The sequence below is a fragment of the Crinia signifera genome, chromosome 1, assembly GCF_055691185.1.
Source record: "Crinia signifera chromosome 1, ASM5569118v1, whole genome shotgun sequence".
In the NCBI taxonomy this organism is placed as follows: Eukaryota; Metazoa; Chordata; class Amphibia; order Anura; family Myobatrachidae; genus Crinia; species Crinia signifera.
Window position 1 is genome coordinate 426,700,180 of NC_139217.1, and position 13,941 is coordinate 426,714,120.

Genomic DNA, 13,941 nt, shown 5'->3' on the forward strand with positions numbered 1-13,941 from the left:
AGTCTCCGAGTCTTTATTTCAGGTTTAGTTTGTAAGTTTTGAAATGTGATGTATATACATGCTAGAGGTCACACACATCAGATGCTAGGATGTTTAAACATAACCACAATAGTGTATTACCAAATGGAGTATACAGTGCAATATTATAAAGTCAGTTTTTTCAACAAGAATTAAGGGGACTCGTACCCTAAGAATTGGTCTACTGTTTGGGCAGACCAAATAATCTTTTGGGGGGGGGGGGGGGCGGTTCTATACCGACTGGTTTCAGGTGTCCAATTCCAGTTTCATTTAGAATTAAAAAAGAACAGATATGGTGTAATATCGTTTAAACACTCTATCATAAATCTGTATTTAAATAAACAAGCAGACTCGTACCATTTTTCCAGGTCTACTGTTTCAAAGCAGACCACAATTGCTTCGGGGGGGAGCGGTTTCACACCGTCAGGTTTCCTGAATCCTCCACAACCAATTGCATATAAAAGATAAAAAAGCTGGTATAGTGTAATACCGCTTTATTTACAATACATATAAAAACAACAACAGCATGGGGGGTCAAATCAGCAGACTCTCACCGAGTTGTAATGTCCACAATAGGAAATGTAGACAAAATAGGCAGATTGTAATATCAGGCGTCCCTGTAGCCACTCATGGTGAAGGTCCAGTATGATCTCCCCTCCTGCTCCACGTCCAACGCGTTTCTAGACCACAATGGTCTCTTTTTCAAGGCATGTGGAGCATAGATCATGTGCACATATTTATACCCCCTATCGGGGGAGCCTAATACCAGACATAGATTACCTAGCGTCTAATACCCTCTAATTCCCGATTCCATATCCCGGATTTCACTTTCGTTGTTTACATTACGCGTCTTCTCGCAGCTGACTCCTGTCAGTCCTCTAATTCCTGTAAATCAACAAGGCGGATGTGACGTTCATCCTCTTCCGCCCCTTGTAGTTGATGTTTCTGTAGTTCTCTTTGAGTTCGCCGGACATGTGCGGAAGTGACGTTTTTCCCCACTTCCGCCGGCTGCAGATGACGCGTGTTTGCGTTCCATTATGCTTTTTCTTCCGGAAAACACAGGATTTTGCGTTCCACTGCGCTGTGCTGATTTGTTTCATTCATTCCCACAGAGTTCATTCCTAAATTAGAGCGTTGGAATATCCTCATTGTTTCACCGGTATGAAACACAGAAAGATACATATATTAGATCGTTTCATGTAGTAATTTAAGCAACGTCAAAGATTTAAAGTGACATTGTGCTTTTCATGCAGTGGCATATTTAAAGTGACAATGTGCTTATTTTTAATAAAGGTGATGAGGTGACTTATAAAGTGCATACAAGATAAGAACAATTAAAAAAGTTAAAATATATCTTAACCATAAAAAAGCTGAACTATAAAAAGACATTAAAATCTCATCACATAAACCATTTTAATTCAAAGTCTTTATTAAGACCGCCTGGGATAAGAGTTTGAAGGTTAAAAATTAGAGTAATTTCACTTTTTGCTAACATAGTAGCAATATCTCCTCCTCTAATATTCCCTTCAATTTTTTTCAAAATATTAAAGTTTTTAATGCAATCGGGGTTGGACTGATGCTGTGTTTTAAAGTGCATTGGTAGTGCATGCGTCTCAAGTCCTTTCTTATTTTGAAGGGCCTTCTTGTCCTCCCTATATAGAACTTGCAACACGTGCATTCAACAGCATATATCACATTTACAGAGTGGCACGACACAAATTCCCTGATCAAGTGTTTTTTTTCCATTTATCTGGATTTCAGTAATTTTAGGGCCAAAATTGTTTTTTTTACAGCTTTACAGCCCATACACGTTCCACACCTGTAAAAACCAGTGGATGTAACAACAGCCTTCTTAGGAGATGTCGGACAAAGGCTTTTTACTAATTTAGATTTTAAATTAGGTGCTCTCCTAAAAATGCATACCGGTTTTGAGGGAATCTCTGCACCTATAACAGGGTCCTTTTTCAAAAGATCCCAGTGTTTTTGTATAATTTTCTTGATTTCCCAGTGCTGAGAGGAATAATTGGTAACAAATGACCATTTGAATTTGTCATCTTGTTCAACCATTTTGTCCCTGGGTGCAAGTAAAGCGGCCCTTTCTAGTTCCTGTGCTTGTATAAGGGAACTGTCTACTTTTTCGGGATCATATCCACTCTCTATAAAGCGTTCCTTCATTCCTTGGGCCTGTTCTTGAAATACAGTAAGATCTGTGCAGTTTCTTTTCAGCCTCTTGAATTGCCCAATGGGGATTGATTCAAGCCATCTGTCTTGATGACAGCTATTGTGATTTATGTAGGCCTGGGAATCGGTCGGTTTGGTGTAATTTTTTGTCTTAAACACCTTGTTTTCTACATATATAATCACATCAAGAAAACTAACTTGGTCCTGACTGATGTTATATGTTAGTTTAATCCCCTTGTCGTTTTCATTTAAATAACTGCAGAAACTGTCAAGATCCTGTTTGTCTCCCCTCCAGATGAAGAGGATGTCGTCTATATAACGACGCCATGACACCAGGTTTGCCCCATATGGGTGGTGGGACTAGATGGTATCGGTCTCCCACTCACCCATAAAGATGTTGGCATAACTTGGGGCAAACCTGGTGCCCATGGCTGTGCCCCTTTTCTGGATATAAAATTCATCTTTAAATACAAAATAGTTGTTTTGTAGGATAAACTCTATTCCTTCCACCAAAAAGTTTTTTTAATTTTTGGTTCATTTCGCTGTTCACCAAAGCCCTCCTAACCGCCTCTACACCTTGAGTATGATTTATAATGGTGTATAGTGACGTTACATAGCCTGTAACGAGGAACAGATTTTCTTCACATTTGATGGTTTCGATAAATTTAAGGACCTCTGTTGTATCCTTAAGATGTGATTGATTTTTTATCACCAATGGCTGTAGGTGAACGTCTATGAACATGGAGAGATTTGAGGTTATAGAGTCCACCCCGGAGATAATGGGTCTTCCGGGGGGATGTACAGGATTTTTAAGAATTTTCGGGAGTACGTAAATGGTAGGTATTATTGGACATTCTATATTTAAGAATTTGTTTTGATCTTCTGTCAGAGTCCTAGACTTACTATATTTATCTGTCAGGTTTTTGAGAAGTAAGATGATTTTCTGGGTGGGATTCTCTCTCATTTTCTTATATCTTTCCTGATCCAAGAGTTGTCTATGGATTTCCTACTCATAGTCCTTCTTATTCAGAAGGACTATACCGCCCCCTTTATCGGTAGGCTTTATAATCAAGTTTTTATCTTATTTTAATGATTTTAAACCTTTCCTTTCCTTGTAAATTAGATATTGTCCTATTTTTTGGGGATCTAGTTTCCTGACATCATCCATTACAAGCGTATTGAATGAGTCAAGGAAGCAACCTTTTAGGTGGGATGGGTAAAATACTGATTTTGGTTTGAATACTGGGATATTAGCATTATAGTTCCCCTCATTTTCTCGATCATGAAAAAACTTTTTTAAAGTCAGTTTTCTAAGGAACTTCTGCACATCTATAAAGACTTCAAACTGATTGATAGGTACAGATGGGCAGAATTTAAGACCCTTTTCTAATAAGGACCGCTAGCTTTCCACATAGATAGGAGCCGCTTGACGGTTGAAAGCGGAAGTGCGCGGTCTTTTGTCATATGCACACACTTCTGGCATCAACAACTCCCGAGCATGTGGAACGTGGAAGTTATAGTGGTGGAATGCACACCGCAATTCCTGTTATATGTTCAGCTCGGAAAAACAGGTGTTAACTCACCTTCTTTCTTGCCTTACTCTCTACATGGCACTCTATATTAGCACCTTTGAATCAAATATTGTAATAGATGCATGTATATTGTATAAAACGATATATGAGGAGATTCATTGAGACAGGAAACAGGACTTCCTATCTATAGGGTATATAAACCCATACCCATCCATAACCGACACAGCTCCTATATATCAGCACGGGTGGAGATAAAGAAATATACTTGGATGTGTTTCACTATATATTGTTTATGTATTTTCTTTTGCATGGACAAATATACATGAAAAATGAGGATCCATCAATACACCTTCTGATGATTAATTTGAGTATCATACATCTGAAGGCAAGTAACATTCTTTTTTTAGAGCGCTGGTGTATCTCCATCTGTATTTGTTTTTCTTGTCTGTTTCTTGGGGAGTGGCGTCTCCCTATCAGGTGTTGTGACGAGATTGGCTGCTGCGCCAGAGGGGGGTCAACTTATGCATCCTGTCTCCTATGGAGCAACCACTAATTGGAAGGTTACTACTGAGACAAGAGGGGCAGGGGTTTTACTGGGGTGAATAGTATAGGTGGTGTAGATGGGAGCAGGGTTTAATAAATAAATGGACTATTAATATTGCATCATAGGACACACAGATACACCAAAAAACAGCAGTCAGCAATGACCAGGCTAATACTGTCTTAGATTATATCAAGGTGCCCATGCGAGTAGCTCCGTGAATTTGAACTATATTGCACTGCATCTAAAAAGATAAGTATGTGCTGCATTTACTCATCGCATCTAGTTCAAAATGCATGGGATGTGCTAAAGCAGCGTTTGTTTAGAACTAGATGTGATCTAGTTTAAAAAGTACATGCATACTTTTTGTGCTTTGCGATGTGCAATAATCGGGAGTACACATCACCGCGCAAATCAGGATAGCTCCGTGTGCACAATAAGCCTAGGTACATGTGCAAACCCCAAACATTGGGGGCAGGGGACGAATTTGGCCTGTTACGAGCGGGTCTGATTCGACCCATAGTATTTAGTGGGAAATCCATACTTTACAACATCCCACATTGTGACCTATTGTACCGATGTGTCTTTACTCAGCCTACTGTAAAATTGCTTGCCGCGTGCATACAGTATGTATTATGGATGCTTTATATGCAGCTTGCTGTGACTAGTTCCTTCACGTGCACGCTCATCATGGCAAACGTGCCACAATTAGCTGACATCAGTCAATGGGACTCCCCTCAGCCAATCAGGGCCGAGCTCCAGCGGAGTTGTTTGCATTTCCATAGACGACTATTTTATGAAGTTAACAAGGGATCCTATGGTCAATTCTCACCATAGACGCCCATGTTGGGAGTTTGAAAATGGGTGCCTATAATGGGAATAGGAAAATCAGCCTGTCCACAAAGTTAGTTGGAGGAAACCACAAAGGTAACCCCAATTAACATTGTGGTCAGGTTGCTTTAAATAAAAAGTCTGCCCCGGCTGTGGCATTACACCGCTGTCTGTTGGAGCCCAGTGCTGGTTTGCATGAATATGGGGGTTCCCCTACTTTGATTGAGCCTGTATGTTTGGATCAAGGACCGGTCCAACAGCCTGGTTCTGGTTTTGGAAATACTGGAGACCCTACTCTTTTATCCCCCCGTATCTCTGAAATGAGGACTTACGTATGTTACGTATGATCCATGGTGTGAACCTCGCAGCTGTGACCGCTGTTTACAATGGGCGCAGCGAGACCCTACTCTTCCTCTATTGGGTTTCCTAAGGGACAGCCAGATTATGCGGTGCAAGACTTTGCCTATAATAGCCACGTCTGAAGGGGCAAATTAGGTCCGCCCCAACTCCGGTCCCACAAGATCTTACGTGGTATAAGGATCTGGATTTCCCTGGAGGTAGGCAAGAGAAGAACTACTGTAACTAAAGGGCTACCTGCAAAGGGAAGGAAACTAAATAACAAGCGATCAGTCGCCTACAATGGAATATACTGCAACCTCATCGCAATCAACTGATAGACCTGCGACCTTGTTGCCAACACAAGATTGAGCGCTGCACAATCTTAGGGGACATAGACCCCGCAATACACAAGATAAATACACCACACCAATATACAATAGGAAAATATACCACACAATAACACGAAAATAACACCGCACAATTAAACAACATGAACCCGTTGAAAATGGGGAACTCACTGACCGATGAACCAGTCGGTAGGTAAAGTCACCAGCAGTGGCCAAGATGATGAAACCACAAGCTTTGCTATGAACTGTAGCAGAAGCTATCACTGCCATCTGCAGCCAGGTCTGACTTCCTTAAAATGAAGTTACTGCCAATCCCTAGTGCCCAGCCAGACCAGCTTCCCAGCCCCATATTAGCAGCACCTGCTTCTTGACGCACAGACCACAGCATCCTGGCTGCTTAGTAACAGCCAGGACTAATATCCATGCCGCTCCGGGTCCTCGGTTGCTAGGCAACAGTCTGGAGAAGAGACCTGGTGGCGGAAGTGACAGATTTCTGGGATCCTGGGATTGGTTTTCCTAATAAAAAAAAATGCCCCGGCATTACCTTTATGGCCGGGTGCGGGCGGGAGCAGTCGGGATCTGTGTGGGCGGCCAGGCGCTGGGTAGCTGGGAGCTGGACTGGGGAGCTGGAGGCGTGTCTGGGACCCAGGCTGGGTCATGCAGTGCGGCTGTGGGTGCGCAGAGAGGCTGTGTGTGGCCTTTGACAGTGCGGCTGTTCGGCCTGCTCAGCTGCGCAGTGCTGCAGGCCGGGCATCGGGAACAGCCGGGCAGCTCAAACACTGCCCGGCATTGGACTGCAAATGCTCAGTCTAGTCCCAAAATCCCGGGATTGAGTTTTTTTGGGCCAAATCCCAGAATCACACAAATTCGATCCCTGGATTGGCCACCCTAGTATGTAGTACCCATACACTATAAGCCCCAATTTCTCACTACATTTATAAAAGTACAAAAATTGCATAAATGCTTAAAATAGAAATGCAATTTTAATACTTATGATTTATGACCAACCATGTGGCCAACTGGTGTCTGTCTGATGATCATCATGCTGTCATGATGATGGGCATATTTTTATGTTGAGGCCTGCAGCTCGATCCGCGCCATTGTTAATCTAGCCCTGCATTTATGATTGAGGAGTAACTGGGTTCTATCAGATCTTCTCTTAGCTGCCTATTAGAAAATATTCTGTGAGAAGCCAATATAGGGCCTGATTCAGACCTGTTTGCTAGGCCATCAAATGATATTTCTTCCCTTCGGAAATAAAAGTAAATCAAGTCTGACTTCTATTTCCGCTGCTGATTGGCAAATACGGTCCAAGCACTAATGTCATGTGACGTCAGCCGCCCGCCCCAAGCAGGCAACGCCAGATCTGTGTTCCCGGGGAACGGCCAGCATTTCTATGGGGATGCCCATAAAATGCTGAGTGTTCCCTTGCTCCAGCCCCTGTCCTCCCCTGCCCCTCCCCACCAATCATGGTCCGGCATGGGGGTTTTCCCGGACCATGATTGGCTGCCAGTTGGGGCTAAGTCACGGTCTGGGGGCGGAGCTCTGGATGTAAACAAACCCGCCCCCAGATACCGGACAGCGTTACAGGGGTCCGGAGAAGTCCTGAAGATCAGCATGGTGAGTATAATTTGCTTCTACAGTTACCCCACTATGGATTCTACTGGAGAAGGGGACCGGTCTTCTACCAAATACAGTATTTCTCACTTTTCAAGGGATAGTATCCCTAAGGTCCGCCTGTGGCTGGGACCGTATGGCACTTTATTTTTAGCAAGTAAATTGCTAATAAAATTGTTGCATATCAAACCGGTAAGATAATTGCAGTAGTTAGCATATTAAGTAGTACAGGTTGGTCTAACGGGCTGGTATAACACGGGGGTGAGGGGTAACTGTTTGGGTCACGCTGGAAACGGGTAGTGATCCCGTCTCAGCCTGGCCGATAGCTGCTAGGATCACTTCAGACCCCTGTCACCGTAATGACGCTGTGAAGGAATGTGCGAGGTGTGTTAGTGTACACCGCCTCGATTACTGGGGATTGCCAGTACTGGTGGGACACAGTGACGGACATCAAACACCGTGTCACTCTATTAGGGAATCCGTGTACAGCAGAGACCCAGGGATGCTCAGCTACTCTAGTACAGATCAAAATACATTGGTATGTGGGGAAAGAGTACTGGCGTCCGCACACTGGGTGTATGGTCGGCGCACACTTCGCAAAAGCTTCATCAGGACCCTACTGTATGGTGCACTAACCCCTAGCTATAGTAGAGTATATTGTGCACTAACCCCTAGCCATAGTGCAGTATATTGTGCATTAACTCCTAGCCATAGTGCAGAATATTGCATAGTGCAGTATGTTGTGCACTATCCCTTACCCATAGTGCAGTATACTGTATGGTGCACTAACCCCTATCCATAGTGGAGGATATGGTGCACTAACCCTTAGCCATAATGCAGTATATTGTGTACTAACTCCTAGCTATAGCACAGTATATGGTGCACTAAGCCTTAGTCATAGCTCAGTATATTGTGCACTAACCCTTGGTCATAGCACAGAATATTGTGCACTAACCCCTAGCCATAGTGCAGTATATGGTGCACTAACCTTTAGCCATAGAGTGGCATATGGTTCACTAACCTCTAGCCATAGTGTAGTATATTGTGCACAAAACTTAGCCATTAGGCCCGATTCAGACTTGATTTCAAGGTCTCCAATTTGCAGCGGGTAGCGTTCAATTAAACCAGCACCCCGATAGAGTGAAATCCTGTATTGGGAATAAATGTGCTCTCTGTGTGAATAGGTTGTATGGCTACACATCCATTCACAATATAACAAACAGCTTCCTCCACACCCAACCTGCATGATGCAGCCTGCAGCGACCCCACTGGAGGGAGAATGTCTGCAACCAGTCACCACCCAGTGGCATCACTAGCTCTGTGCAGAAGGGAGAAGGGGGCTGCGGCCCACACGTACTGTATGTGTCACCCTCAAAAGGGGTGACACCAAAGTGCCAGCTCTTCTACAGTGACAGGAGCCAGGCTATACCCCCTGCAGCTGCTGTCACAGATAAAGAACCGGCACTGCAGACAGTTTTGGCCCTGGGAGCAGCCAGCACCTCTATGGATGCCAGATGAAAACGGGGTCCCTGTAAGACCACTGCCTTCCAATCAGGGCACACTCTCATTTCGTGTGGCCGCACCTCTTTTGCGGCAAAGCAGGGTGTCAATGCAGAGTGCATACACACGGTGTCACTTGGTAAAGCCCCTGTCACTACCTGCACCCATGCTACATGTGACAGGAGGCACATAGAGCCCTGCTGTGTCTGGCACTGGGAGAAGAACTGTTGGCATAAGCAAGGGTGCCGACAGCTCTGCTGGGCTTCAGAAAAAAGGATGGCTGGTGGCATTGCACACCCTATTTGGGAGAGAGAGGACAAAGCGCCGCTGCAGCTGCCTCTCTCCTTAGCTCAGCACACAGCACATGTGTGCTCTCTCTCTCTCTTTGTACCTGGCTCTCTGCAATGGAGGGGGGAAGTTTGGGTAGTAATCCCCAGGCCCCTCCATCAGATCCAGGACAGGTAAAAAGTACCTGCTTCCCCCCTTTCGGCACCACTGGACATAAGGTAAAATGAGGAAGAAACAGGGAGACGGGAGTCAGAAGGGAAGAAACGCAAAGATGGGAGGAAATGGGAGTAATGTGGAGACAGGAGAAACAGAGAGAGGTGAAGACAAACAAAAATGGATCTCTGGCTAATAATTGGTAATCCAGTAAATGATGGGTCCGAAATAAAGTATTACATGTTACATTTCAATGAACTACATGACATATGTGCAGCTGACATATATAGAACTGCAGTCATGTAACACAGAGTGAGGACAAATACTGTAGAAATACCGATATCTTTAAAATGTCAATATAAAGATTTTTTTTTACATTTCAAACTTCAGCAAATACAAATATAAGTAGACAATTAATTCTGTGGTATATAATTAACTCAGTAAATCTATATCTGAGGAAACAGGGTACGTGCTGTTTTCTACCTCCTGTAATGGAGCCTCAGGTGATTATAGCAGTTTTAATTTAGGGGGGAAATTAGATTCCATTCTGGCCAATTATTCGATACAGCATTCATTCAAATTAGCCATCTAATGATATTGGTAAGATGTGTAGACTAGAGATATAATTAAATGTTTGCTGTGAAGTACAGTAGTTCCTAGGGACACTTCATATTATAAACTGTGATATTAGTAAGAGTTAGGTCAGTATAGTTTGTAATTAGTACATTAGTGGCCTGATTCTGGTTCACTCGCAAAAGCAAATTATCTCTCTCTAATGGACAAAACCATGTGCACTGCGGGGGGGGGGGGGGGCAGATGTAACAGATGTGCAGAGGCAAAATTGCCCATACCTCACACCGACTGTCATCCCTTGGGCCTTTAGGGCTTCTTTGTACCTCAAGGTGTCCTTTGCATAGTTTGGATTGGTGCATTGTAGGTATGAACAAGGTGTGAGGCTCATTGCTGGTTCCGTCCGTGCTTGACAAATTAATTCACGGTTGGGTCATGGGGAGGACCATAACTGCATTAGGAGGCTTATCCTGATGAGTTTTTTTTAGAAATGGTTATGTAATATGGATAATACTGGCTCAGCAAGAAATCATTTCACACTGATATTTCTTTTTACAGTAATATAACTTGTCTTTCTCTATTTGATAGGCCATAGTACTAGTTCACTGTCAGAATTCTAGTTCTCTCAGCAATAGCAGCTGTAATGTGTCACAGTCGGCCTCCTCTGAGTGATCCTTTATATGGGCTGACTATTCCATCTGGGTAGTTGTTTCCCCCAGGATAATATGCTATAATAGTTGATTGACTAACCACAGGACCATCTTAACAGCAAAGCAATGCACTGTGCTCCCTACATACCCCCGACACACCCATTCATGGGAACCAATTAAAATAAAACATACCATCTAAAAAGATAAGAATAAATATATGTAATAGAAAGAATAGGAAACAAGTGAGGGAAGAAATGCACCTATAAAGAAAAAAAGTGGTTATAAAAATGTTTAATTTTGAGTCAGTGGGTGTTGAAATCTATACTCTCCCTAGCTCTATAGTCACCTGGCCGTGTGGATGGGTCTTCCCACAGTATCATATCTATGAGTGAATGGAAATATAGAGGGATGAGAGATTCAGACAGTGAGAGATTTGGTAAGAAATCTCCAGTTTTTTTTAAAGCAGCAATCATTTACACTACAAAATCAAACTGGTATTGCGATGTAAATGATTGCCGCTTTAAAAAAACGGAGATTTCTTACCTAATCTCTCACTTTCTGAATCTCTCATCCTATTACATTTCCCCCCATATAGTTCAGTGATACAGCATTCAAACCTCCTGTATCTGTTTGTCATCCTTGAGTAAGAATTGTTTATTATGAAATATCATAAGCCATTTCTAACGGAATCTGCTGCAGCGGTTTGTTGTTTAGATACTTGGCAAACGATCAATGTGATTCTTTAGATTGTCATACACTTTTATGTCTATTATATCTCACTGATACAATTGCTCCCAAAATGATTAATTATAATAATGGCTGTCATGTAATATTGGATCTTCGCCTATGATTTATGGTGTGAAGATCTACCTCACTGAGTCCGTCAGACCAACAAATACCCATTTTTCATGTTGTAGATAATGGGAATTTAGACAGATGATAAATAACACAGAATTCTAAATCAATATTAATCTCTAAACACATGTATTGTTCTCATAGGTCTTGAGTTTATTTTTTGGACTCTTTTTAAAGCATGCCACTCCCCCCCCCCCCCCCCCCCCCCCCCCCCCCAATGGTTACATTAGTGTTACGGTATATTTGGGAATATGCTGCCCTAAGAATTTGGTGTCATTCTTGTTGTAATTGGGTGATTACCCATCTCACATGATGATCATGCTCCTCTAGTGAATACCCCTCCTCCATTATTCCTGTTGGGAATATGAATTGGGGTTATAACCAAAGGGCCTATCTAATTTTGGGGGTCATGTGACTCATCGATAATTAAGTATCTATAGACAGAGTGCCTCTGAGCCAGCGCTACTGTAGGATTCCTTTTGCTGGCGATCGCAGGCGGAGAGGTGCTCCATCTGACCGGGGTGCGCGGGCATCTCACATGCAGGCGCGTCCCCATCAACGCGGCAGTGGGGAGCACTTTCCCTGCCTGTCTCCGCTTTAGGAGGGAGCTGGGGGCAGCTGCTGGGGGCATCGGGGGAGCTGCAGCAGGCGGTGGAGGGCTAAGTCAGAATGGGGTGCGCAAGCGTCTCTTCGTGCGGGCACCCTTCTGGCGGATGGCGGCAGTTGTCGATTCGATCACCAGGAGCAGCTCTAATGAGAGCTGCTTCATCTGCAACTCACTGCAAATTGGATCTCATGAACAAACTCAGAAAAAAATCTGCCATATACTAGGCGGCCCCGTCAGGCCCCTAATAATGAATTAGCCGTTACCAAAAATGTGCAAATGTTTCCACATGAGTGCCCATTAGTGGTAATGTATAGGCCCCCAACATAACTGGAGAAAAGTTGATTCATGTACAAAATTAAAGCTATTAAATCATCCAAACTAGCAGAACAACTTGGGTCTTCTAACTCAGTTGTAAAGCAAAACGGAATATCCTGGCTCTAAATAAATAAATACAGTAGTCAATACTGACCAGATCATCAATTAATACGATATTCATCACCACTGGTACATGATGCTTTTCTGGGCCTGATAGTGTGATCAGGGCAGCCGAGAGGAATGCCGGGCCCCGGTAAAATGTTGGGGGCATGGCCACCTCCCGCACTTAGGCCACGCCCCTAAAATGTTTAGAGGAGGTTGAAAGAAACCTCTAAAAATGCTAAAATCAGCAGCAGCACAAACCTACAGCATGTGCTGTGCTGACAGTAGGCTCAGCATGAGTCAGTGAGATGCTCATGCTGAGCCTGCTATCAGCACAGCACATGCTGTAGAAGTGTGCGCTGCTGTTGCTACCAGAGAGGGACGGAGGGGGAAGGGTGGGGTTTGACCAGAGCCCCTGCAGGGCCCCTCCAGCAAGCCTGGGCCCGGGTAATTAGTACCCGCTCCCCCCTCCCCCCCCCCCCCCTCGGCTGCCCTGAGTGTGATCTGAAGACCACTACATATGCAGACCAGTGGTGGCCCCAGGGTTAATGTAATTCATTGTGGGCAAGATATCCCCTGAGTGGGCCATTGGTGCGCCTAGTCAAAAAGGGTGTGTGGTTTCCCCAACAGGGGGCGTGAACTCACTGGAGTCCAGATAACAGCAGGGGGTGTGGTCTCATGGGAAGTCCTTGTAGGCTCTTCAAGTGCTGCCAGCTCCTTCCCAGTATGCAATGCCATTCACTGCCCCAGGATAATCTTGTGGCAGCCATGACAATCTCATGGGACCTCACATCCGATCGGAAGTAAATGACATACAATATGACACTTTTAAAATGATTTATCAGCCCGATGGGTCGAAATCTTGTGATAGGGGAGCATATTGTACAGTGTATGGGGGCCTTCAGAAATGACTGATCTCTGTCACAGAGTTTGTACGGTACCTAACCACGTAACTTCTCCAGACTCCTGGACAACAATTAGCTTTGTAGCTACAACTACTATGTAGCTTTGCTATCAGTGATTCCGTCACATTTTTTTTATTATTGTTGGTGCTATATTCTGAAAAGCACAGAATCTACTAATAATAACACCATTTATATGCTCTCCCTAGAATAGTGATGCCCTACTTATATAGTAGCTTCAATCGTATACTGTATAGTAAAAGGCTAATGCTGCTCCCTACTCCTATGGGAGGAATTCAATTGTTTTGCTCAACAGATGGCGCCCGACAGAGCAATTCAGGTGTGGCTCTGTTCAGCTGCGCTCAGTTGCCAATACTGTTATGTTATTCCATCCTTTTGATGGGCTGGTAGCTAGCATATACTAATGCCTGCTGTTATTTGAGCCACATATTTTACATTTTTCTCATTATTTTCTTAAAGTACCTGAGCAGCACTGTAGCTGGAAAGCAACAATGATGGCGTTTGACTCCAAATAATAGGCAATAGTGGAACGATTGATGTGACGTTCATATGCAAAGAAAATCAAACAATAG

General features: G+C 43.7%; 1 protein-coding gene across 1 annotated transcript in view; it reads left to right on the top strand.

Annotated features, from left to right (window-relative positions):
• Positions 1–13,941, top strand: part of SV2C (synaptic vesicle glycoprotein 2C) — a 183,509-nt gene that overhangs the window by 112,927 nt on the left and 56,641 nt on the right. The gene's annotated exons all lie outside the window — the stretch shown is intronic.